At 40.4% G+C, this 23,186-nt stretch overlaps 1 protein-coding gene across 1 annotated transcript in view; it reads left to right on the forward strand.

The window, feature by feature from the left end:
• Window positions 1-23,186, forward strand: part of LOC134794703 (GAS2-like protein 3) — a 124,257-nt gene that overhangs the window by 50,081 nt on the left and 50,990 nt on the right. The window contains exon 2 of the mRNA XM_063766481.1: window positions 520-565. The gene's annotated coding sequence lies outside the window, so the exon portion shown is untranslated. The remainder of the gene's footprint in view (window positions 1-519; window positions 566-23,186) is intronic.

The following is a 23,186-nucleotide window of genomic DNA, read 5'->3' on the forward strand; positions in this document are numbered from 1 at the left end:
TCGTCAACAAAGAAACAAATTATAAACATCATATACAAAAATAAAGAGATAAATCAATAAATTGCGAATATGTGATACAAGAGGGGTTGAAGGTAGGGAATGACAAATTGTTACTTTTAGGAGTTCCTGATTTGGATCCACCATTGAACACACACGCAGTGGTGACAAATATGGACACTGCGTTCGGCACCATCAGCTTGAGCATTCTTAATCCTTATTCCAACTGCATAAGGCATACCAATGGTCAGCTATATGTGTTGTTAGAGAAAGCCGACCGATCTAGTCGATCATTTGCAATTGGCGACGGTCACTGCTCTCCTTACCGAATACATACTAATCAGTGATCACTCTGGGGTTACTGCAGTTCACAGTATTCATTACTTTTGCTACTGGACGGTCAGCAGTAGACGTAAAAAGGTACTTAGAACACAATCTCTAATACTCGTAAAACCTTACCTATTTAATACAAAATAGACAAGTTACAATCCAACTTAGTTAATTTTACTTTTCTTGTTACAGTTTATTACAAGTAAGCTGAGGATGACACTTTAATTCGCGCGTGACGGTGAGTAAAGTTTCCCTTAATGGCCTTTCAAGTATTATACGTGGTGGTGGTGGTGGTAACTGAAACCAATGTAGTGTTTAGCAGAAGAAAGCGCTTTTCACTAGATTAGCAGTGCAGGAGAAATGACACCCCAGCAGTCATTATTACCCGAATAGAAATTATAAAGAGTAGTCCATGTGCAAATTCGAGGGCCTTGTCGTGGTGATAAAGCCGCCTCGGGCAACATATCAAACTAATCTTCTTACAAGCCATTATACAAGCTGACTTGGGGGCAAAATCTTTGCTGAGATAACAGTTCAATATCTAATGTGTCTGGGATCGTCGACGATACATAGGTACAACGGGCCTTAGAACTGAGTCAAAATAAGAACATTAGTAGGTATCCAGGTCCTTCCCAAACTGAGATAGGCTGATGTAGTGAGCCTCAGCACTTTTACTACACCCGCTGGTAGGTTTTGCTCGACTTTTCTCACAATAATGTTACTAGTGGACTTGACACTTCTATGGAAAGTCTCAATTCAGATTCACATCGTAACGAGAACGATTCGTTTTTGTGGAGTTGACTTATCGTTTCCTGTTTAAATCAATTGTAAACGTTTTTAATGATTAATGATTACCTACAATACAATCAATAAAGCGTTGTGGTTGAGTAGACAAAATTACTTAAGGTCATGTTTAGTAAGAGAAACATTAGTTTATTTTGCTCGGGGCAAGAGAAACAGTACGAGGATCCTCAAGTGTTTCTCTTGTCCCCAATGTTTCTTATACCCCATCTTCCCAGGTATTGTTACATAAAATGGCTCAGTTAGGTAAACAGGTGGACGAACAATTGTTTTCTCTAACACATCCTGATTTAATTGTGTAGAAGCAAAACGGATCGAGGCATCTACTTCATTGTTAGTTGAAACTCCCGCTTATTTGGACTAAGTAGCCACCGAAAATCTGGGTTTCGTCACCCTTAATCCATTGTAATAAGATTCTAAATGTAACTACAATACGCGTGCTGAATACAACCAGCTTATCGAATAATCGTAAAGCTATATTTGATTTGGTGCCATTGCACATATTATAGTGACACAGTGAATGTATCACATGTCACCTCTGGTCCGCGTAGAGCGTTTTATGAACATATGAACGCATGAATACTGTAAAAAGTGTAAATCCTACGAGCGAAAATACGGTATAAGGTTAATCTGCGATGTATTTGAAGGATTAACGTCTACATCTATGCCACCGTCTACGTTAAACGAAACGTCCACGTCAAGTGATGTTTAGCGAGATGGAGCTTTGGATAGTCGACGATTTACAAAGATTAACCTGGATTTTGGCACAACTGGGTTGTTATTTATTGCTTTAGTGAAGCTGAAGAGACACTACCCACTACTATAATCGTTCTCCAGGTGTGAATTAACGTATTTTGGGTGATCCGATGATGATAAAATAATGGATATTTAAGACCAATCATGTTCCTAGCGTTTTTCGGCATTTTTCCACAGATCATAGGAAAGCTAGACGAGAGAAATCGTTCAATTCCGGATTCGGTACTGGTACTGCCCGAGCATTTCTTACTCGTGTTTCATTAAGTACGTGACTGGTTCATACTCGGTTACGCGGTGACAACTCCAGTTACCCTGAGTTAGCCAAACTGTTTCATAACAGCCAATCTGAATGGGCAAAATTCGAAACTCCCTCGATTGCTCATCGTTAAATGTTATGAGAATGCCCCTTTCATACGATTTCGTTTATCTTTTGACGTACAATAGGTTGAGCAAATTAATCGAAGTATTTGGTCATTCTTACGTCTACAACTGATCATTCGTAATCCTCATTGTAACGAGATAAGGTCGAGGCTAGTTAAGTGTGTTGCTGTTACCCGTTAATGACTCAAATGGAATGATAGAATCTTTGTTAGAGAGTTATTAGGCTATTAAATAACCGATTATCATCTTATAGGACAATGGCATAATTGTTGCACAGACAGGTTGCATGGTTGGTAGTTATCATTATCAACAATGACGAGTGTAATGTAACTTGAATCGGAAGTTGTGGGTTCAAATCGTAATGTTCCTAATTAATAAGTTACGCTATGGGTTAATGGGGTACGCAATATTTACATTTCAAAATAGCTTTAAGGATGATTCATGCTAGACCGGGCCGGGGCTGGGCAGGAGCTTCCGGCGCTTCATTTTCTATGGAAAGCACCACGTGATTACCGATCAGCCGTTATAGAAAATGACATGTCGTATGCTCAAGTATTTTCAGTCCGGATCGGAAGGTAAGGTGGCAGTCGCTATTAATAAAACGCTATAGCCTGCGTCAATTCTGACAAAAGTCCGGACATCACTCTACAAATCCGATCGGTAATTTCTCCAAATACCACTGGGGCTTTTGTAATTAGGCCTCCGTATCTCGATTTTTTTTAAATATGCTGTAGCTACAAGCCATCATGTGCTGTACGTATAACTCCAAACTTTTGGTTAGATTGTAGTGGTTAGTTGAGCTTTCTAAAACACTGACACTTGCGAAGTCCGCCCTCAACTGACAAAGGACGAATAATCTTGTAATGTCAGAGGAAATACTGACACATATGGCAATAAGAGATAGATGCTCAACTTGACTACTGGTTTTGATCATGTCATAAGACACAAGTGTATTTTTTGCGCTTTATCTCCTGGACTGTTAGCAGAGAATGTAGAGATGCAAGCCACGCATTGATGACCAGCAATCATGTAAGACTCGACCAGCTCAGTCCAGCTGACGCAACATCCCGCTTTCCACCTATTTTTCCGGTTTATCTCCTGGACTGTTAGTAGAGATGCAAGCCAGCACGCATTGTTTAGCTGGTCATGTAAGACTTGACCAGCTCGGTCCAGCTGACGCAACGTTCCGCTTTCCGCGCTGATTGTGACGAAAACTTCCGAATTAATTACGACTTTCTCGGCGCGTGCGCGTTAGGCCGCGTGCATGCCGGGGCAGAAGGGGCACCTGTGTTTCTAGAAAGATTATAGATCACATCAACTGTTATCTGGTGATAATGATGTAATCTTCTATGATCAATTGATCATTCTTCTTTCTTGGTATGGCATGATTCCCATACCTGTGAATACGGAACTGCAGGGCACAAAAGCCTTCCCCTCAAGAGTTTGGGCTGTAAATAATTATCAAAGTTTTTTTTTTTTCTTTCTGAACTAAAGTATATTTGTACCATTGAGTTTTTTGTTAAAATATTACGTAATTTGTTAAATTTGATGTCGGGACTACTTATTTTATACTCGTAAACCCTGTAGGAACGCCCGGCTCGAAAAACATGTGGTCTGTCGATCGCTTATTGCATTCATTCAGTCCAATTCCCCGAAGTTGGAGCTGCAAGTTACTGTCCCGGTGGCATCACAACATTATTCTCCTCAAATCTTCTTGATCTCCTGCAAAACAGAAGGACATCTTTTAGATCTCTACTACTCTACCGATTACATTATAATTTATAACGCGCCGTCCCGTCATAATAAATTCTGCTATTAAGTGTAAGTTAGTCTCCTACTTGCCACCATGATGCCTTGATGATGTTTATTTAGGGTCGACGTCATCGAAAACGAAGAGGAGGACTATACCATTGGTATTTAGGTGATGCTAGTGTGAACGGATCTCGGCCACTAATTGCAACGAAGGCGTAAACCCATCGGATTTATGGTAAGAAAGTAAAGCCCAACCTGTAATTATGTTAAAACGAGTGCGTGCGGATTAGCAATGGGCGGAGTCTAATGCTAAACGAGGCAGCGTATGTATATATGTATGCGTTTATTATCATGTATACTGAAAAGCCATGAAATGGAGTGAATTTGTCAAAAAAATGGTTCCCTCATAACAAATTGACCAACAACGCTATAATTTTAGTCAAACTGTTCTAATTAATTGTGAGACATACGCGGCTTTTCTCATTTTAAATGAGAGCTAGTAATCGATTATTTATGCATACGCTCGTATGAACATTATTATTATTTGTTGCAAGTTTAAATAACTAGATCAGCGTAAAATAATTGGAGCTGTTTCGTAAGTGTGTCAGGTTTGCCAGGCCTGCCAGTTTAATAAAAGTAAGTAACTAATAGTTAATTTTTAAACTCATAATAGGGTTGCCCATTTAACAATAGTATTTTTTTCAGTATTAGGAGAACGTAATACCACAATATAGCACATCTTCTTTTGTCTTGGGTTGTAATAATGCGTAACAAATATAATAATATGTTGCTTGATTATTAAAAAATAATTAACCACCATAAAATAAAGCTACTAACTAAGCTAAAGGGATTTCGATATATTTTAGAAATATTTTATTTACTTTAGGTTTAGGTACTCGTACATTGTTTGTTACTTAGTACCTTTGTTGCAAAGACCAAAACTTTTTTTTATATGACCTAAGCTAAATAATAATAAAGATATCAAAAGCAATAAAGACATTTTTATTAAATTTGTGTGACAACCATAGGTAACTACTCGGGCGGCGGGATACAAAAGTAATTACTCCAAAGTTAGACTAATAAAATATCTAATTACCTTGATTGATTTATTATACGGTTAAAATCAAATACATGTATACACCTTTCGCCTTATCACAATGAAATACAGTTCAGAATTGTAAACATTTTTGGCTGAACGGAGAACGCGAAGCGACGGGCCGATTCGACCCGTCGATTATCGTCATGCCACAACGATGCATCAATCGCTTCATCTATCACTGGTAATTGATTAACGATTTCGATTAATTGTTTTTAACTTTGTTCTGTGACCAAACGAGTCAAAACTAGGTCAAGTAACTAACGAAGTACATTATACTTTGCTAAGACTAAATTTGCAATACACAGCACATAATTGCGTGCTTTGTGGCATATATTATGATAATAACACGGTTTCGGTGTTGAAATCGGAAATGATTTGTCGCACTTTTTATTCAAAACTCTAGGATATAATATGAATGCTCTATAATCTCGTTATTATTCTCTAACTTGGCACGCCCTTGAAAATCAAGTTGTATTAAATATATGCAATAAATAAATATGATAGGGACATTCTTACACAAATCCCATGGTAAGCTCAGGAAGACTTGTGTTGTGGGTACTCAGACAACGATATATATAATATACAAATACTTAAATACATAGAATCTTGTTCGTTCCCCTTGCCGTGGAGCCGTCTGGGTGCTGGTGCGCGGAGGCGAAAACCTTTCTTGGGGAGCTGGGGCGTCGCCTGCAGCGGAGGGGTCTCGACCCCCGCTCCGGGTCGTTCCTAGCGCAGAGGTTGTCTATCGCGATTCAACGTGGAAACGCGGCCAGCGTGATGGGCACCTTTTCGCCAGGAGCGATGCGGGGTGGGTTGTTCGAGTAGGTAGTTAGTAGGCTTAGTATAGGTTAGTTTAGGTTTAGTTTTACTTATAGTTCTTTATAGTATAGGCTTGTAAGTATTATAAATTGTAACTATAGTTTGATTAAATCCTACATCATGATAAGAAATTGTACATTGTAGATTAGTTGTATCTCCTTGGATATCACGGGCCTATAATCCCGGCTTTTTGATAGGCTTGCGTGGGGACACAGATCCAACACGTAGAGGCCCCTTGGAGAGCTTTTATGTCATGTAGAACGCCTGCTGGAACCCGTTCACAGGTGCTACAATAGACACCCATGAACCGGTCTCAGCAGGCATTGGGACTATTGTAGAAAAAGAGAACAGTATACCGGTCTATGGATTGAAGTTTGGGTGGACTATGAGACTGGGTTATTACAAAGACGTACGGACACCTGCCATAACAATGTTCACACAAGTTATCGAGGCAGGTGGTGACTTGCCGCGCACTAGATGGGCCCCTGAAACTGCCGTCGCGAAGACGACCAGGAGCAACATCGGTGTGAGCGGCTCAGGGGTGTCGAGAGGTGTGCGCCGCTTTCTACCCAGTGGCTGTTAGCAGCCACTGTGCCAACTCGCGTCTTATGCATCTTTCACTTCCACCCCTGGAGCATATAGCTCTAACGACTCCTCTCTGGACGGCCAATTAAGGCAAGCCAGAGCTGAGAGTCCTGCGGGTCACCTTGGGGTCCACTCCGACCGACGAAGACACGCCGGAGACGGAGACCCTGACCGACTCTCGGGAGCACTCGGGTCCGTGGGGTCGTTACTTCCCAACAGCTCGCCACAAGCTGCCCTGCGAGCTGTTGGGAGAGGTTTTCGCCTCCGCGCACCAGCACCCAGATTAGTTATTATTGTGTTTATTATTAATATAATTTTTGACAATGTATTTCTGTGTTTTTGACCTGTGTTATTATGAATTAATAAATACATCCTTACTTACAAAAAAAAAATACATAGAAAACATCCATGACTCAGGAACAAATATCTGTGCACATCACACAAATAAATGCCCTTACCGAGATACGAACCCAGGACCATCGGCTTCGCAGGCAGGGTCACCCGTTAGGCCAGACCGGTCGTCAAAATTTATTACTTGTATTGACGTTTCTCCTCTGCCACATAAGGCTAAAAAGTTGAAGCTACGCTTAAAGTGCACGTCTAATAGGTATTCTGTATTCATAAACTTACTGACGTACTCGTCCATGACAATAGAATATTGTTAAGATTTTTAACTAGTTTCTCCCATAACATAGGTAGTCGCTCTACAACTTCAACAATTATTTTACTCATAACTAAAGCGTTTTACTTTTCTATAACCAAACAAGCGATTTCAAACCTAATCCATCTTACAATTAGGTTAATACAAGACTGATTTTAAAGATCCGTTGATTTTTCTTCTAAGGAGTGACGTAAAAGCACGTGCCCCGGCGCCGCTGGCAAGGCCGCGTATTTTCATATAATGTCTGATAACGTCTCATTTATCTCCTTTGAACGGTGTTAAGATACTTGCAACTTTAGTTATTGTGGGTTAAAGTCACAAATTTCTTATCTACTCCTTGGAGTCGTGTGCTATTGACAGTTCTGATTGCTTCTCGTTATTTGAGCCCTTAATGATATAACGGACGATATTGGGCTAAGGTAAGACTCGTAACAGCTTTGATGGGGAAAGTTTAGGCACTTGTTTAAAATGCGACTGCTGTTGACTTTTATTGTTTTCCTATTTCATAATATTTAATGCATGACATATGACCTCTTGTAACTAAGCTTACACTACTACTAAAATTTCAATCTCAAGCCAGGATTAAGTATGGCGTGAGAGAAACACCGGGCCAAGGGAAACCAATTTTAAGGAATCGTCATACTGTTACTCTCTTGCCCCAAGCAAAATAAAATGTTTCCTTTATTCCGCCTGAACTTAACTGAAAAAGGTAGATAAGTTTTCTTCACTGGAGAAAAAATAGAACTCTCAATCAATTTCTAGTACCTTACCAAGCTTGATAAGTATAAATGTCCGGTAAGCAAATAATAGATATTAATACCTACGTCAAAAGATATATAAAAGTAGGCGATTACATAAACGCTGGTGGTGTAAAAACTGCGATTAAAATCCAGCTTATCGATCAGGGTTACATTTATTCGGAAGTCGCTGTGACACTATCGCGGCATCGTGGCGGCATCAGACAGGCAATTGACGCAGAGGAATATTAATTGCCACTTCCGTTTCAGGAATTACGCGAATCGCTAATATAAGTATATATTCGGTAACAGTACATTGATTTAATTATGAGTAAGTGCATTTGGATGGCATTCATTTAATAGTGACACCGCGAATGCGAGCTACTACAAAATTAAGCCTTCCAGCCGGTTCGGCGTGGATTTTAACTTATGCCTTGCGCTGGTTCAATGGCCTCGCCGCCAAATCGACACCCGTTTCATATGAAGGGTGGAAAAAACACAAAATATAAGATAAATAAATAAGAACCCTACACTCACCCCCCTGTGTCGTGGTGCAGGTCCTCCGCAATCAATGTATTCCGCAGTTCTTCCGGAATTAATAATTTTACGCGACAAATTGTCCGCACCGATCGTTTGCCTTTTAATGACAGATTTCTTCTTCTGTTTTTTCTTCTTTCCCCAAATGACAATATATATATAAAAAGGTGGGAATGAAATGAGGTGAAACTATGCATTAAAAACTAAACATTCCCCCGCCCGAGAAAGGCTAAAGCCTTTATCAACAAACAAAATTAAACTCTATTAATAAACTACAACTAAACTAAAACAGTTTGGTATCGCTACCTCCGCTTATTCTTCCAAAGGAAGCCTACAAATTTTAACAACCGGCCGCGTGAGGCTACCTGTTGGAGTTCTTAGACGTACTACCCTAACAACGCCGTCTTTGCCGGGTAGCAACTCCTCTATTCTCCCTAACTTCCATTTAAGAGGAGGTAAGTTTTCCTCCTTTATAAGAACTAGATCGCCCAGCTTAGGCGGATCAGTTGGAGATGTCCATTTTCTACGCATTTGAAGAGAATGTAGATATTGTTCACTCCATTTTCTCCACAGGCGTTGAGACATAGCTTGAATTAAGTTAAAACGACTCAACCGCGAGTTTGGAATATCCTCAAAATTGTACTCCGGAACCGAAAGCAAAGGTCTGCCTATAAGTAAGTGTGCAGGCGTCAAGACCTCCAGTTCGTGAGGATCTTGGGACAACGGGCATAACGGACGACTATTAAGAACCGCTTCAACCCTGGTAAATACCGTTACCAATTCGTCGAACGTCAAAACCTGTTCACCTATGACACGCCGCAATAATGTTTTAGCCGATTTTACGGTCGCCTCAAATAGACCACCGAAATGAGGCGCCGCTGGAGAATTGAACCGCCATGTTATTGACTGCTTGGCCGCGCCGTCGCTAAGCCCTTGCTGTACTTCTTGAGAAGCCAAATATCTCCGCACATCATCCAGATACCTATTCGCACCCGTATAATTAGTTCCGCAATCTGAACGTATCACACTCGGCATACCGCGTCGGGACGTGAATCGCGTCAAAGCCGCTAGGAAACCTTCTGTCGAAAGGTCCGTGACGCACTCTAAATGGACCCCTTTGGATGCAGAGCATATAAATACGCAAAGATACGCCTTTAGAATTTTTGCATTCCGCAAACGAGAGTGTTTAATGCTGAACGGCCCAGCAAAGTCAGTTTGCACTGTGTGAAACACACCAGTCGCGTTAACCCGATCCCAAGGCAACGCTGACATAATTGGCGCTATAGGCCTAGCCTTGGTCCTAAAACATTTCATACACTTGAAAATTCGTGTACGAACCACTTGTCCCGCAGAAAGAATCCAAAATTGCCGTTGTAATACAGCCATGAGCACCGTAGCTCCCGCATGGCAATAAGTCACATGAAAATGATCTATGATCAAAATCGTTAAAGCGTGTGATTTGGGTAAAATCACCGGATGCTTCCTAGGAAATTATAAACTCGAATGTTCCAAACGACCTCCAACGCGCAACAAGCCGTCATCCCCAATAAACGGCAAAAGCCGACGTAGCCGCGTGGAACATTGTTTATCCTGGGTCAAGCAGTGGATGTCGTCCGCAAACTCCTCCTGCTGAACCAATTTCATTAACCGCTGCAAAGCGAACCGCCGCTCTGAGACTGTCAACACCCCTATAAGTTTTTCAGACGAATTCCTGGCATTGTTGACAAACCGGAAACAATATGCTACGACCGCCAATAACATATTCAACCGACTAAACCGCGTAAAAATATTATCCTCGTCAACAATTCCAGCTAAGGCCCGAACATTTACCTTCACCTTCCGCAATCCAGGTAATGGATCTTCCGCTTTGTCCATTATATTCCTGGGCCAGGTCTCCGCATCACCTGACAGCCAATGAAGACCCCAACATAAAGGGTGCTCAAGGAGCACTGATGCGCGACAACCGCAATTCGCGACATCAGCAGGGTTCATTTCTGAAGGTAAATGTCTCCAGACTATCTAAACCGCAATTCACAATTGGTGAACTCGATTCCCCTTCGCGAGGAACCGCTTTTCCATAGCCAAGAACCGCTTCGTGGCTAATGGTAATTTACATTCTCCGGGGCATCAGATAAAGAAGTCGTTATAGTGGCTGGACCTGACAGCACGTAGCCGAACACCGTTTTCGTCACCCGTGGAATGTGATCCTTGATTTTAATGCGTCCGCTGAGTACAATATCACCAAGTAGATCTTCGCCTATTAAAATATCAATCTGTCGACTGACAAAGAACTGTTCATCCGCAAGATACAGTCCTCGATAATTATCCGCTAATTGGGCCGGCAACGAATATCCAGGCAAGTCATAGGTAACTTCATTTAAGACTGTAGCCGTGGTCACTGGCACAGGCTGATCTGTCAGCCTAGGTGCCATGGTTAGGTTAACTGTCCCCCTACAACCGCTTATAGGAGTACAGTTCAGTCCTGTGATTGGGACGTCAGACTTAAACCGTTTTAAGCCCAACTTCTGCACGCAAGCCTCCGATATAAATGTGCTCTCGCTGCCTCCATCCAGTAAGGCCCGCGCCTCGTGGAAGCTTCCGCTGCTGTCCAGTACTCTTATTATTGCCGTTGCAAGTAGCACCTTCTGCTGATACCTATCAGGTTTGTTGGCCTGTGATGCCATTAGCCCAGTGACTCCAGGGACCGCACTTCCTGGGTTGCCGCTGGCCAAAGGTGCACTCACAATAGGAGCACTTGGAGAGGACAAGGTAGCACTGTGAGCCTTCCCACTTGTAGCAACATTGTTTGAAGTCAAACGTTGTTCACAATCTGAACCAGTTGCCGGAAGATCGAAATGTAATAAATAATGGTGTTTAGCCGAATTACACTTGTAACAGTTCTTGTTATAAGTGCACTGGTTAATGTTGTGACCATTCAAACACTTGAAGCACAATCTAAGAGATACCACCTGACGCTTCCTAGCCGCAGGTTTCATCTCCAAGAATTTATCACACCTAGCAATGAAGTGTCCGCTTTTTCCGCACAGTCGACACGACGACGCCGAACCCGCACCCTCGAATGCCGCATGAGCCTTTACCGCATGGCTCTGTACACTTCCAATACGCCTTCCCGCTGACGTACCGGCCTGTGGCTCCGCACTGGATTCCAAAATCCGTATTTCGGTTTCCAAAAACTTTATAAGGTCCGAGAATGTGGGTAACTCTTTATCGGCGTGCTTGTCTTCAAAATGTTTCTTCAAGTTGCCGTCTAACTTTTGAAAATTAATATAAAACAGCAAATAGCACCACGAATCAACGGGAAACTGCATCTTTTCCAAAGCTTTTGTGTTTTCAATCAAAGTATTTAAAAACATTTTTAAACCACTTGCCCCCTTAGTGGTGACATGAGGTGCACTTAACAAATTGTGCAACAAACGATCCGCCAACAACCTTTTGTTGTTATACCGTGCATTTAACAAATCTATCGCAACCGAAAAATTGTCCCCTGTGACCGACAAATGCTGGATCAAGGACTTTGGTTCACCTAAAAGCGACCCCGCCAAATAATATTTTTTTTCAGTATCCGACAACGTGGTATCATTGCCCACCAAAGATTGGAACAATTCCATAAAAGGAACAAACTCTTCCACCTGTCCCGCAAAGGTAGGAAGTTTGACTTTAGGGAGAACTGCCCTATTCCGCGCGCTCTTAGGATTGTCATTACCGTTACCGCTGCTACAGCTATTGTCCGCGTTAGCTGAAGCGTTCAAATTAGTCAACCCTAAATGGCGTTGTTTTATAAAATAATATTTCTTGTTGTACGCCTCGTACTCCTGAAGATGACTTTCTAAATCAAAGCTCTCTATATCCGCAGCAGAGAGCTGAAGTTCATAAAACATTTCCGTAAATGCCTCAAACTTTCTCTAAATCTTGAAACCGCACGAGAAAATCACTTTCTTGTTCCGAAGACAATTCGGGATTACGAGCCAATCCATCCAACACATCCATACTACGACATGCTGTATGATATTTCATCTGCAGCAACTGTATCCGCCTAGCTGCCGCTATGTTTACGTTGGTATTCGATAACGAAATCCAAATAAATATAATCAATAGGATCCCGAATCCGAACAAGAACCACACCATGAAAACTACAAATTACAATTATACGTTATTTTTAATTAACGTACCGCACCGCAATAAATCATTAAACCGCACTTTGTAATAATATATTGAGTTTTTACCGCTAACTTCAATATATATTATGAAATATTTATTCCGCAAACTTTGAAAGGAAATGTTTAGAACCCCTGAAAAATTTATTCATGTATCGAAATAGCATTAAATACCGATAAATAATGCTCTATACCGCTTTCACTGGAAATATAAATGTTTAGAAAAATACAAATATCCCACCTTTGCTGAGGATCGAACCCTCGACCTCAGTAATAGTAAGCAACTACTACAACCACTAGGCTAGTATAGCAGTTACCTAACAAGACGAAATAACCCTATAGTATCTGAACCTAGCGATATGGTAACTTAGCAACCAAAACTGTTTTAATTTAAGATGTCAAAACCAATAAAATAAATTTATGACAAATTGAATTTCAAAAACCCGCGACGAATAAAGATGGAATGTATGGAAAATGAAATGAAATAAAACAAAATCCCCAGTCAATATAATAATATATAAAATATTAAAAATGTGACCTAAAAATAAATATTTCCCCCAAATTGGTATGAAATGAAACCGCAATGATAAAATGAAAGAAACGGGTGAGATTTGCCGAGGCGCCGACAAAGTGAGCCCGAATTTTTACAAATCCGGCTCGAAGGACCAAATGTAAAATTAAGCCTTCCAGCCGGTTCGGCGTGGATTTTAACTTATGCCTTGCGCTGGTTCAATGGCCTCGCCAAATCGACACCCGTTTCATATGAAGGGTGGAAAAAACACAAAATATAAGATAAATAAATAAGAACCCTACACTCACCCCCCTGTGTCGTGGTGCAGGTCCTCCGCAATCAATGTATTCCGCAGTTCTTCCGGAATTAATAATTTTACGCGACAAATTGTCCGCACCGATCGTTTGCCTTTTAATGACAGATTTCTTCTTCTGTTTTTTCTTCTTTCCCCAAATGACAATATATATATAAAAAGGTGGGAATGAAATGAGGTGAAACTATGCATTAAAAACTAAACACTTAGGTACCTACTTAAACATACAATCATGTTAGTTAATGTATTGACATTTTAAATTATATTTTATTTTTTAGTTACTGACAACTACAGTGGACTGGTGCACCGTATGAGGAGGCTCTGAGGATTCAAAAACTTGAATAAGTACCTGCATTGATAAATGGTTTACTTGTAGGTAGGTGAGAAACTTGTTCACTAGTCTGAAAGTATTAAATTAATTACCAATGGTGAGTTCGTCTAAGTTAATTCTGCATAATTAATTTGTCAGCCTAGTCAATTCAACCCATCCAACCATAAACCATTGATTCCTTTGAAAATGATGATGGTTATTTCTATGCAGACTGTACGTAGCCCGTGTACTAATATATCATATTTTCAAATGATTGCGTCGGCATTGAATTAAATTCCATCTTTAAGTTATTTAAGCCTTTGAGCCTTATCAGGTTAAGATACTGTTTCAACCGCCTGTATTGTGTGCGCCGCACGCGCATCAGATACCGCGTTATCGCCACATCGGTTATTATTAGTTGCGCCTATTAACTTTGTTCCCAATTACCTGCTCTCTACACATACGTACCTACTACTAATATTTACTACACTTTACAGTCGCATATGAATTTTATGAATGTACTGTACTTTCTAGCGTAAGTGCGTATTCTTTCTAGCACAGTGCAGTACAGGGTAGGTAAACTTTTTCAAAGGAGTCTCTTTTCTATTTATTTTTCTCTAAACTTCTGGAAAATTATTGATCCACAGCACGCCAATATGAGTATAGTATGGTAGCCACTTAAACAACATGTGGGTTGACTTGACGGCGCCACAATGCAAAAAAAGGGTGTGTAGAGTCAGGCAGGCTAAGCTAAGCTGATTGTAATTTCTACTACGAGAACTTATTTAAGTTATTTACATTGCTGTTTGTCGGTTTAAGTAATTACCTTAACAGTTCTCTGAATTCCACTTAACGCTAGTTTATTTTCGATACTATAGTTTCTTCCAAGTACATTCCAGAGGGTCCATGATGTCATACGCCCATGTTGGTCCGTCCGGTCCATTTGCAAAACAATAAAAAATATTAAAATCAGACCATCTGCCGTACGAGTTATTCTACTCGAGTTATTAAGAGATTGGGCAAAAAACGGGCATGCGCCCTCCTACGCGAGCACCTGTTGCCGGTGTCTTGTTTAAAGGTTCGGTTTGGAGCTCCTGCGCATGGGGATATTACTTTTATATGAAAGTTAATTCTAGTTCTATTAAGAATTGATAGAGTCAGGTTATTTATTTCATCTTTCTTGCATCACAAAAATCTTTTTTGTATTTTACTAAAGGCATACTAAATCAATGCTAACTGGCATTATTTACTATTTCCCTCAGTGGAGTGCTAACTGTTGAAGCTCCTGAACTAGTTAGGAACTAGATGGTATCATGTAATCTAATTGCGTGTGATCGTTCCGCCTGATATGCTAAACCGGCAGCGAACGTGCACTATCGTGCCTAACTGGATTAGCTTATTTGTTTTAGTTTGAGGTAATTATAGTTGCCATATCGGGCTTAGCCAGCATTTTAGGCCGACTGAGATGTGTTTTGAATAATAAAATTTACTTTGTCTAATTTGTTTAGGTTTAAGTATCACAAAGAATAAGCTAACCGAGACGTCTGACAAGCGAATAGTAGCTGAATTAAATTATAAAAAGAACAATAAATAAAATAATAGATAATAGGTTAAATTAAGAGAACTAATTGATAAAAAAAAAACATTCTAGAGGTTCACACTGTTCACATTCTGTTAGAGTAGGTAAAAAAGACAATCAGAATATCAGTCATATGAAAAAAGCTCTCCATTCTCCATAACTAGAAATTGAACTAACTAGTTGCTTATGCTTAACAGAGCATTCATGCAGCGTTCAAATGTATTGGTTTTGGCTCTATTTTTTACAAAATATCTCTACGTACATACTATTGTTGTCCAATTTCAGGTACGAATTTATCTCATCATAGATCTATTGTTAGTCCAATTTCAGGTACAGAATCTTAATTAAGTGATCACAATTTGCAAGTTATAGAACAGTAGCTTAGCTACTATATATACCAGGAGCTCAGCCGACCGTAGGAGGTGAGTGACACGATGGGTGCCATTGGGTTAGTGGGCGCGCGTACCGTAACGCAGGGAACTGGCGCTCGGGGGAACTGTGTCCCTGCGGTATAAGTATGCGGTTCGCCATGGACTAAACTAGAATATTGGATTGTCTTAACGGTTGTGAGTCGTTGAAGAAATATTGCTTTATTATTATGAGAAAGAACTTGAGCTACAAAAGGGCAGTACAGTACAACTCAGAATATTAAAATAAAAATTGGGCTGGGTGCATCAAGCGTCGATAACTAACCCTTTTCGTTTTATATAATTTTATTTAACATAGTTTAATATTTATTTACAGCTTATCCGTTTCCGATAAGTACTGTAAAGTCCTCTTTAATTTAACATTTACGTAAAATAAGTAATAGGTACATTTCAGTTCGAAAACTACCTAGCGAACTAATCACAAAAGAGCGATTTACTTGCGCCTTTTTACAGCTCGTTCTAAATAATCATATTTCACCTTCCTACACTACTCTAAGCCAACTTATTCAATTTTACATAAGTTGTATGTAACGTATGTGGTATTTTCTGATTGATGCTAGTAATTACTCTTTTTCATTGAATACCCTAATTGTCTATAATTAGATCTGTGTTATGCAGCCAGAATAGTTATTAAAGTTATATAACGGCTCGATTACGACCGGTATTCGTTTATTCAAAGAAGTATAGTATAATTAACACGGTGACTTATACGGCAACTGGTATAGGTGAAGTATTACTGATAGGGCTGTGAGTTAGAGCTGCTAATAGAGTGTTAAGATTCGCAAGTATTCAAGCCTTGATAACATTTAAGGTGGACTCAGAAATGTACAGACAAGTGCAAAGTGTCAATTGCCAAAAATAATTGAACTGCCAAAGGGGTCAACTTTAGAATTAGTTTTTCCGATTTCTATATAACAGGATTTTTAATTACTTATACTTATAGATTATTTTTGTTTGACAGCCTTTAAGACTTGAAGATTCGAATCGAAATCCTTTAAGAACGAGTATTTTCGCTTCAAGGCTTTAAGATTCAAAATTAGTTCCAACTCACAACCCTAATTGCCGATCAACCCAGTATACAGACTGAGACAAAAACCAGCAAAAGCTCAAGGTTATCGGGCTGGATGGGTGTTTTAATACGATTTGGCATTTCCGTTGACCAGTGGGGGAGTTAAAAGCATACTCAGTGGCGCGATGAAGTGTGTCGTGTTCATATACTTAATTGAAAATGTGTCGTGATAGAAAAGGGGTTAGGTCAGGTCAACATTTCACGTTTAATACGCTTTCTCGCTTTAAATTAAAATATGTTTTTGACTTAGTTCCTGAAGAATGATCATTTGAAGAGAAATGAAGAATCTTCCTATGACCTATTCATAGTCCGCTGGAAGTAATATAAAATATATATTGCGATCATGATTTACGATTGAACTACGTACATAAACCTTTATTTTACATAAAAGTCTCGATAAAAAGGCAGGAACAAAATGCAAAAACAAAACATAGCGACAATAACCTTTTATAAAATTGAGATGTCACGAAACCCAACCTTTTCACTTCTATCTTTATTGTATCTTGTCGATATAAGTTCCATTGTAAACTCTCGTCTTTTGTTTTTATTGTTATCTCGACTCGCCGATCCTTTGATTTGAGCATCGTCCACACAGTTCGTTTCCAGTGAGTTTACTCCCAGGATATTGACATTATAGAAAATATTTTTACACAATTCATTATGTATTAACCATAGCTATTTTTGATTTAATTATTAAAATAAGAGTTAGGAGCGAAAAATAAATTACATACAAAATTTTTAAACTTTTATAAGAATTAAAAAATCAAACGAAGGGGTATGGTAGGTACCCGTATAGCTCGTACATCAAATTGCGAAAATAAAATTGTGTATAATGTTAACTAACACCCATAGAGGAGAGGCGGGAACATTAAGTCGGTCTCCTTTCGTCTTATTGAACAAGACAATAAGGGAAATACGGTACTTAATCAGCTCCGTGTATTCATACCCTGAGAGGCTTGAAGCCTATTTTCTCGTTACCGACATTGTAAACAACACATAATAAGTTTTGTGGGGCCGTAGGCGTCTGTGAGACTAGCAATTGACAGTTTGAAGAGGTTTGCAGGAAGACCAACATTGCGGCTACACTCTGTCCTGCGTTCTATGTTTACCTGGTCTGGTACTCGCAAAGGGCTTAGGGCTCAAGTTTATTTTTGCAAGTTGACTCTAGAACGTGTAAATAAATATCAAAACACTGTCGCCTACGGCAGCGTTTTTTTTATCGCCAACAGCTTGCTACGTCCTTTTGCGTAATGTTTTAAAAAATTGTTTGTTGAAGACCCCTATTCGTTGTGACCTCCAATAGGGTTGATGCGAAAAAAATATTTCATCCCCACTTTATGTGCAGGTACCCAAAAATTGTCATTTTAACTTTATCGGATTGATTGATTTATAATATGTCCATGTAAAATTGTAGCTTTCTAGCACTAACGATCACGGGGCAAAGCCTCAGATGGACAGACAGACTAGTTGACTACGGAACCCTAAACACACTATTTTGATAGAGATAGGTAACGTCCGTCAATTTTACGATTTTCGAGTTCTTATTTGTAGAGCCGGTTCTGCCTGTGACTGGCACGGTGTAATATAATAATGTAAAGGCAAAGCGTCTGGGTAAGCGCTTGCGCAGCCCATTGAGCAGTGCGGCGCATCCATCAATGAACGCGAGCGCGGGGAGGGGGCTTCCGCCGCCTGAACCATGCTACAGGCGGAAGCGGGACAAAAAAAATGTTTTTGCCTTAATGAGGTTGCAAAAACTAGAAAATGTTTGAAGACGCCGCGTTATCCATAAGGTCCGACTAAGATAAGATGCTTACCACAAGGATTTTCGTACAATGACAATACCTATAATTAAGCGATAGCATGAGGGTGGGTAAGTGTACTAAAATCCTTGTGGTAGGTAAGCGTCTTTTCTTGAGCAGAAAATTTATACAAAAAATGCAAACGCTCCAAACCTGTTGGGGTCTTTGGATATGTCTTGATTGAATATCCACGGCGTCAGCTCAGAACTGTGACATGAAGTAGCGTTTGGACATGAATGCTGTATTTTAACGTGCAAAATAAAGATGACATTAGGATGGCGACTGTAGAAGCGTTACTGCTGCAGCATTGTTGGTGCAGCGTTGCAGCAGCGGGAAATAGAAATAGTGATTATGATACGTTCATTCTGTCACTCATTACCCGACTACGGCAACGCAAAAGGAGGGTTATGATTTTGACCGGTATGTTTTTATCAAAGGAATTGACAGTAACATCGCCCATTTCCCGCCGCTGCAACACACCACCAGCAAGCATTCACGAAACAAAAAAGCAATCAGCATTGTAACAATTGATATTCAAGTGAAAACATTCAAAATTATACATACATAGTTATTTCATAGTTAAATTTTATTATTTTTTGAATCGCCTCCGCTTATCGCTTGCGCCATTCAGCGCCCTATTGTGCGCGCGCGTCGCCCTCGCTCTTATGTCATGCGCGTACAGCCCCTGCTACACGGCAGCCGACAAGCCCCCAAACCGCGTGGCCTTGGTCTGTCCCGGACCGTGTAGACAGTTGTTACCAACAAAATTTCGTTTGACCTCCGGACGCCCTTGGCATGCGAGCGCGCGCCAGCGACCGCGGTCTGAGCGGTCGGTCCGGAACCGTGTAGCCGCCCGACGCCGACCGCACTAGGCCATTTCGCTTGAAGGATGCGCCGTGTGCGCTCGTGTGGTTAATAGCCATGCCATGGGTACTCAGTAGCATTTCTAATAATTCATCAAATACTTTCCTCTTCATTCTCAGAAAGTTATGTATGTCCCCGTAGCGTAGTCCAGCGAATTCATTAAGTCGAAATGACTCAACAAATGCCGTTTTTTGAGCCAGCGTTTCATTCATATACCCTTTTCTTTTTTTACAAACTTTTTATTAACTTGCAATATACCTAATGTAAGTATGTAAATATGTTTTTATGGGTCAAATCTTGCAAGTTAAATTAGACCCACTTTCTAGTTTCCGATGGAGCTGAAAATTTGCAAACATATATAAGTCGGGTGACAATGCATTATTATGGTACCATAGAGCTGATCTGATGATGGAGACAGGAGGTGGCCATAGGAACCCTGTGATAGAACAACGCGACCTAATTGTGTTTGGGGTTTTTAGAATTGTCTCGACGAGTATTAGATGCCTCTGGAAAGAAAAGTACAGTCAGCGATAAAAGCTTGTACCAAATATTATTTTTTTACCAAAAACTTATTTTTTTGTCATTGCACTAGTATGAGTAGGTAGGTTATGAAATTTGGCGCCCCGGCCAATAAGTTTTGCCGCCTCAGAAGTGAAGGAAGAAAAACAAAATGCAATCCGCCAGGGGTGGCATACGCCGCCCTTAGGGCCATACGCCACTGAGTAGGTACTAATGCCACGCCAACTTTCTGAAAGGTTAGGGGCCATTTTGTGAGCTTGCAATACGTGTTGTCTGTCCGCGAGTTGTGAACACACTGTGGTTTGCCACCGTCTAGCCAGACAACTCAGACGGACCCACACACCAAGGACAGACCTAGGTCAGACGGTTAGTAGGCTTGTCGGCTGCCGTGTAGCAGGCTTTTCTGGCACAGCTCACGCTTTCAAGTTCAATAACGTTCCGTTCCTTTTACTCCTTTATTTCAAAAGTCGAGGGTGAAAGGGATAGCTAAAGATTCGATTTTTGTAAAGCGGTAGCCGCTCCGTATGTCTACGTAATTTAATATAATGAAGAGATCAAAAGGAGAAGAGCTCGATTTAACTGCGTTATGAAGTGGAATAGGCCCCTATGCTTCTGAAGTTTGTATGTTTACATGCAAGTGACGAGGACGGTATCCAGAGCTTTCTGTGACTATTTCAAGAATGTTTTTGTTTGTAAACTTATTACGATATGTGGTTAGTCTTCGGACGGTTAATGTCTAGACTTAACACTAGACTAAATTTTATTACTTGCATATCAAGGGTTGGTCAATTTGGTAGGATTGTGGCTAGAAAGGAAACGTTATAAATAGAAAATAGATGTAATTTTTGAGAACACAAACGACCGCCAATGTACATGTTAGGTCGAACAATATGCGGTTATACATTCCCATCCTGGGGAGGACTGATAGGTATTTATTAACTCACATTTATAGACGGGTTTATCGCGAATTTATTTTATTACTTTTATTTATCGACGTTTAAATAAAGGTAATAAAATCCATTCGCGATAGATCCGTCTTCAACTTGATTACGAGTTCAATCATGATTCATCATGAGCTCACCAATCAGATTGAAGTCGATTTGATTAAATCTTATGATTTTTAGTTTTAATCGGTTGGTTCTTCTTCTCAAAAGTTTAGCAACCCCTATCTTAACATAATTAACCGATACGTTTAGTTCGGATCGGATCGTGACAACATCGACAGAGCGATGTGCATTTTAATATTGGTTAAACTCCACATATGCAATAATGATTTACGGTCGCACCACAAACGGGTCTGTAATGTGCACTCTGTATGCATGTGTGTCTGTCGGCTAAATGTCGATTGTCGGTGACACTGAGACAAATACAAAGAACTTGTGAAGGGCCCTACCTATATAATTATGTAGGTTTTAACTACATATTACATGCAAATATCTCGATATTAATTAAATAGCAAGCCGCTTCATGTTTACACGAATGTATGAAAAATGTGTAAATCACTTAAATAACTCGTACCATCAGCCGTAAAAGTGCATGGCGATTTTAGCAATGAATTCATTCATAATTTCACCATGCAATTTCGCAGCTCACTGTACCTCTCGTACGGTCGTCGTCGAGACACGAAAAAGCTACTTAGTGATCTCTCTCATCTTAGAGAGTATCTCGGTTGCGTCCTTAGATGCTGTTCCGGAGCCGAGTGTTCGCTTTCTGAGTTTCTCTCCCCCACATCACACGATCTCTGGCCTCCCCTTTTGTGTGACACAACTAGCTAGATTAAATTTGGTTCACGAAAAGGAAGTGGGAGAATCGAAAGCTTGGCCGTTTTGAGACTCCAATCCTAAAGGATCAGATATAAAAAGTTACTTTACCGTTTTCCTCTTCTGACACCGACGTCTTATCTCCATCAAGATAAATAGCCCATCATAGATGCAACGAGAGCAATTGCCCATTCAAAGAAATTGCCCATTCAAAGGACATGAACTAAACATTCGTTGCATTTGAATTGGTTTCGATTTCCTGCCAATTGATTGAGTAACGTTTGCTTGTAAATTGTTCGAAGCCGAAGTGTTCTTGTTACTACAACTTAGCGACAAATGTTCGTTTTGAACACTCGAAAGGTGTTTCTGATCTATTTTCTAAAATTAGCTTTTCCTTGCACTATGTCTTGCACGAACGCTCAAAAATATGTACCTGCATGACATGTTCTTGTGACTCTTTAAATAAGATTGACAGATATGTTACTGTTGTGCAAATATTTCTTTCAATACAAACACGGGTGCGGAAACACACGGACGCACATTTATGCTCTAGGTGTAATTGATACATTACACTAAAACTAGTCATAGATAGTCAGTCTCCTTTAGCCATTGAAAGTATAAGTGCAGTTGACCGGTTTATAACGTATCAGTAATCGATCTCATTTCCTCTTGCCAAATACCACAAATATGATAGGTGCAACCTGAGACGGACGGAAAGCGAATAGGTATGTTACGGGCTAGAAGTTAGTAAGTTGCGGCTAGATGTGGGTTGGTGCGGTACCAAAGCCGCTACCGCTGCTTTGTCACTTCGCACCTATGATATCGCAATTGTATCGCAATTGTGTACGGGCTCTAGTTTGCATTTTTATGTGTATTCTATCGCTTGAATAATAGATTGTGCATCATGCTCAGCACGGCAGCGGCTGTTTTGACCAGTGCAACGCTCGCCGCCAACAGGCTGTTCATCCTCACTCCCTGGAACCTAATTTACACAGTTGATTCTCACTTAAGGAATTTCTTTCCGCATTCCTTTCGGCTGAGGAATTGAACTCGTTGCCGAGCTTCTCTCGAGGAATTACGGCATGGGGTTCTTTAAAAAAGAAGCAAGTGGGTTTCTAAAGGGTAACGCCCATGTAACATATCTACGCCTCCATAAGATACGGTAACCACTTACCATCAGGCGCACCGTATGATCATTTGCAACGGCGCTACGAGCTGTAGAAAAATATGCAGTCGAGCATAGAACGATTTGTGAATAGATTTGCCAACTAACCGCCGCGCCGCCGCCGCCGTGACACCGATCACCGCGATCACGTTTGAACTCATTCTTTCGATTAAAACATTTGAATGCGACCGCTGTTGTTATGTTTCTAACCGACTTCATCATAATTTACTATTAGTCTT

Source organism: Cydia splendana, chromosome 11 (assembly GCF_910591565.1).
Source record: "Cydia splendana chromosome 11, ilCydSple1.2, whole genome shotgun sequence".
Classification (NCBI taxonomy): Eukaryota; Metazoa; Arthropoda; class Insecta; order Lepidoptera; family Tortricidae; genus Cydia; species Cydia splendana.